Here is a 4,556-nt window from a genome sequence, read left to right as displayed (position 1 = left end):
GCGGTCCTGCTACCCGGGGAGGAGTGCAGACGAGGCTGGTGGCGCCGCGCAGCCTTGTGGGAGTAGTAGTTCCCGGCTGGCTGCTGAGCACATGCGAGACTTTCAGGAAACTACCACTCCCAGGGGGAGTAGCGTGAGCTCCTCCGCCCCCTTGGCCCATTGGTCCCCGCGGGGTCCTGGAGAGAAGTTTCTGAGGCTAAGAGCCGAAAAAAATCTTTTCTTCCCTCTGGTTGATGTCAACTTCTCCAGAGCCGGAATCCCCATACACGGAACACTCAGGCTGCACATTAGAATTCCATGGGGAGTACTTCAAAAGATCGATACCCAGATTCCACAGTACTTTACTGACTCATTTAATAAACTCAAGTATTCGCTCTGGTGTATTTGACAGAATTTTAACTAGTGCTCAACAAAGTGGCAGTCCCTTTGTAAATCCCTCTCTTCTATGAAATGAGTTCATTTCATCCTCAAAACCCTACGGACGTGTTATTAACCTAATTTCACAAACAGAAAAAGTGAGGCAAAGGGAAGTTAAGCACCTGGCCAAGGTCACACTGCAACCAAGTGGCAGAGGTGGGATACAAACTCAGGACCCTATGTCTGTAACTCTTATCTTTTGTAGGAACTGGTCTTACAAAGGAATCTTTTAAAGCCCCTCGGGGGATTGTAACCTGCACTATTTGTCAGATTGTAATCTGACAACTCTTTGAGCAGATGTCAGTGTGGCAGCGATCTAAATTCTTCAAAGCGCCCTCTGTCAGAGTCTTAAACTGCCACTCTTTTGTAGGACCTCCGGGTACAAGGACAATTAAGCCCCCAATCTCCACGTCCCCTCCATCTCATCAGGATGATTATAGTAGTAGCTCTTGCCTGAGACCTGCTGTGAAAAAGAGGAAGCTCTGAAAGGTGCAGCGTGCTTCTGTTTAGCTGTTGGGAAAGCGCTAGGATTCAAGCCTGCTACCCATAAAATATCCCAAACAGCGTATTTGTTTTAAAATATTAAGAAAATCTTTACTGAGCACTCAATATATGGGTGTTCAAACCTTATATATTATCCCTTTCTTGTTTTCAACAAGGCTTCACGTTAAGGATAATTTTGTTTCTCTTTTAAATTAAACAAGACAGGCTTCAGATGAAAAAAACTGTTGCTTATTAAGTCTTGGAGACAAAGGCATTCAGTAAATGACATAAAAGTTCCTTTCCATCTCATTTATAGGTTTCAGGTCACATTTTTTCAGGTGATCTTTGGAGTTCAATTCAGTAAATGTTTTGCTTCAGTCGTTCCTAGATTTTGCTTTGCTGCTTAACCATTTTATTCAGGTTTTCCAGATCATAATTACAAACTGTGGTCAGTGTCCATTTTCACTGGCTCAAGCTCTTATTTTATATAACAAGGTCTGTCTCTATCCCCCAAAGTCCTCAGTTTTTCTAAGGAGACCCAAAGGGAGTGCCTCACTTATGCTTAGGAACATGAGTCAGCCATCAACCATTCATGTCACCCTGTTGCCCAACACAGCTTCTGGATTCTGGATCTCTGAGAGGTTGCATTTTTTAATGTTGATCACCACTCTGCCATCTTCCTTCTCCAAAAAATATTTATTTGTAAATCAAGTCCTGCCGGTTTTGAATCCTAAAAGTGACATGTTTGTGCATTTTTTGCACTGCATTAGTGTCACTTCAGCCTCTAACGGGTCTCTCTGTCTACCCTCTCACTCCATCCACTCCAATCAATTACAATGCAGCTAGCATGATCTTTCTAAAATATAAGATGATCCTTTCCTCAACCCTCCTTATCCAGTAGGGAAGTGTCTCAACTCTTCAGTACAAATCATAAGGTCTTCTGTGATTGGGCCTCTCTTCACCCTACCTTACTTCTTTCCACTCCTTGCCTCGTCCTTTATCCTGTAGCCTTGTGATGAAAAGAATAATGGCCTCCCAAAGATATCCAGGCCCTAATTCCTTACATGGTAAAAGGCATTTTGCAGACTTTACGTTGAGGATCTCCAGATGGAGAGACTGTCCTAGGTTATATAGGTGGGCCCTAAACATAACCAAAAGTGTGTTTATCAAAGGGAAGAAGGCTACTACAGAAGAGAAGAAGAATCTGACCACAGAGGCAGAGATTGGAGTGAGCCACAGGCTAAGGAATGCAGATAGCCACAAGAAGCTAGAAGAGCAAGGAATGGTTCAGAAAGAACCAGCCCTGTCAGCACCTTGATTTGAGCTCCATAAGATTAAGTTGAGACATTTTTGTTGCGTTAAGACATTATATTTGTGGTAATTTGTTGTAGGAGCAATAAAGACCAAATACAATAATCATTGTTGAACGACTGGTTCCAAAACACATCCTGTTGGTCTTCTGAGGTTACACTCTCCTTTCTTTATCATACCTCTCTGTGCACTCTGCCTGTGTTTACTCCTACCCCTTTGGCTTAATCAGTTTGGGATCCTATTACAAATTACTACAGACTGGGTGATTTAAATAACAGAAATTTATTTCTCATACTTGTGGAAGTTTGGGAGATTTGAGACCAGGGTGCCTGCATGGTTGTGTTCTCGTGAGGACTCTCTTCCCGGTCCAAAGATGTCTGACTTTCTGTAGTGTCCTCACATGGTGGAGGTGAGCGCTCCCTTGTCTCTCCTTCTAAAAGCACTAATCCCACCAGGAAGGTTCCACTCACATGACCTAATTATACTCTCCAAAGGCCTCATCTACAAATGTCACCACACTGGGGATTATAGCTTCACCAAATGAATATTGAGGGCATAAAAACATTCAGTCCAGAGTACCCTTCCTTAAGACTCAGCCTGAGTATCACCTGGTTTCCTGGTTGTACCAGTCCAGGGTAGGACCCCTGCTCTAGGTTTGTACTGGACATGAGCACTCACCACAAACTAATGTTAAGGTGTTTATATGTCTGCTTCCCAAGCAGGCTGTGACCCCATTGTGGGCAGAAATCTAGAGCTGTTCTTCCCAGAGTTCTCTGTATGTAGTTGTCTAGTACAGGGATTGGTGGCTAAGAATCCTCAATAAATAGTTATTAAATAAATTAATGAGTGCTTCAGGCTGCTGGATGCAGGTGTCTTTCCCACTCAGTCAAGTTCACTTCGGTTCTCTTACAGCTTATCCCCTGGTCCTTGTATCTGGATTGACCCCTAAGAAATCTCCAAGTTTAATAGAAGCTTGGGTTAAGTCTTACAACTAGGCTCCCCACTAATGATACTGCAAAATAATTATCACAGGGTACAACTAGAATATCAAATAAAGACCAAATGTTTGGGGTTTTGTGGTGAGGACTAGAGTATATATTATTATATACTCTATAATATATATTATTCTATAATGTAGAATGTGGTAGTGCCTGATTCTTTTTATAACATCCCATTCCAAGAGCTTTTCAACCTAGTCTCAATAGAACCAGCACCTCAGCTACTACATTTTGCAATTTCTATCCCTCTCTGATGATTCACAAGGCTCTACAACTAAACTCTTAACTATTCTTAACATTTACAGTAATATGATTTAGTTGTCAATAAGGTTCCTAATTTAAATTTTTAGAGCTAGCTATGTGCAGTGAACTAGCTGATACACCTGAAATTGGGTTATAGACCTCTATTTACTACTACGTGATAAAGGATTAAGTTGAAGCTGTAAACATGAGCTTATTTTGTACATTGCTTCTCTACAGTGATCTTTACCTGACTGTAACAACATGACTTTCCTCTTTGTCACACAAGACATGATATCAACTTCTCCAAGGTCTATAGATTCAGGGAGACATAATGATTGAAAAGATTTAAAACAAAGAAACAGAAAACCAAAAATGCACCACAGCAAAAGGTTAAGGAATTATAAACTAATTTTAATTACATCAACAGGAAGAATTCAAACTATGTTGAGAATTTATATTCTAAAGTTTAAATCTAGATAATACATTCTAACTATAACATAATCATTTAAAGATAAATGCATTTATGATGGTAAATGGACAGAACAATCATTTAGGTAGCATTTAGGAATATTGCTACAATTGTTTTGCATAAATAGAAATCCATGTCTTTATTAGTAATGTACTACACATCTTAGAGTAAAAATTCACATAGACAGGCTTATAAATATACATTTATATATAATCTCAAAAATCAATCACAATTGAACATTAGGTACGCAATTATTATAAAACAAATATAACCCATTAATGTCTATTTAAAGGCATAGTTTTTACAAAATAGTATTTATAGACAGTCTCAAAAAAGTGTAATACTCCTGGAGCCAGAGTGTTCCAGTATATCAACACGTCAGTGGGAATAAGGCATATGGGGAAGCTGTGTTCACTTTTCCATGCAACCAGGACATTCTAGGTGATGAAACAGTAAGGACTCGAGTGACCTGGGTGAATGCCACACCCACCGAGCACCCCAAAACCTTAGAGAACTGATTACTCTCCAGAAGAATCAAACTGAATGGTTATTCACTCAATAGAACATAGTGAGACAAAACAAAACTTCACTAAACATCAGTGTATTTTAACCAAAAGAATCCCAAAAAAGCTTAA

The sequence above is a fragment of the Heterocephalus glaber genome, unplaced genomic scaffold (assembly GCF_053883595.1).
Source record: "Heterocephalus glaber isolate CG9 unplaced genomic scaffold, H.glaber_assembly_v1.0 deba00001481, whole genome shotgun sequence".
In the NCBI taxonomy this organism is placed as follows: Eukaryota; Metazoa; Chordata; class Mammalia; order Rodentia; family Bathyergidae; genus Heterocephalus; species Heterocephalus glaber.
This window is presented reverse-complemented; position numbering follows the sequence as displayed.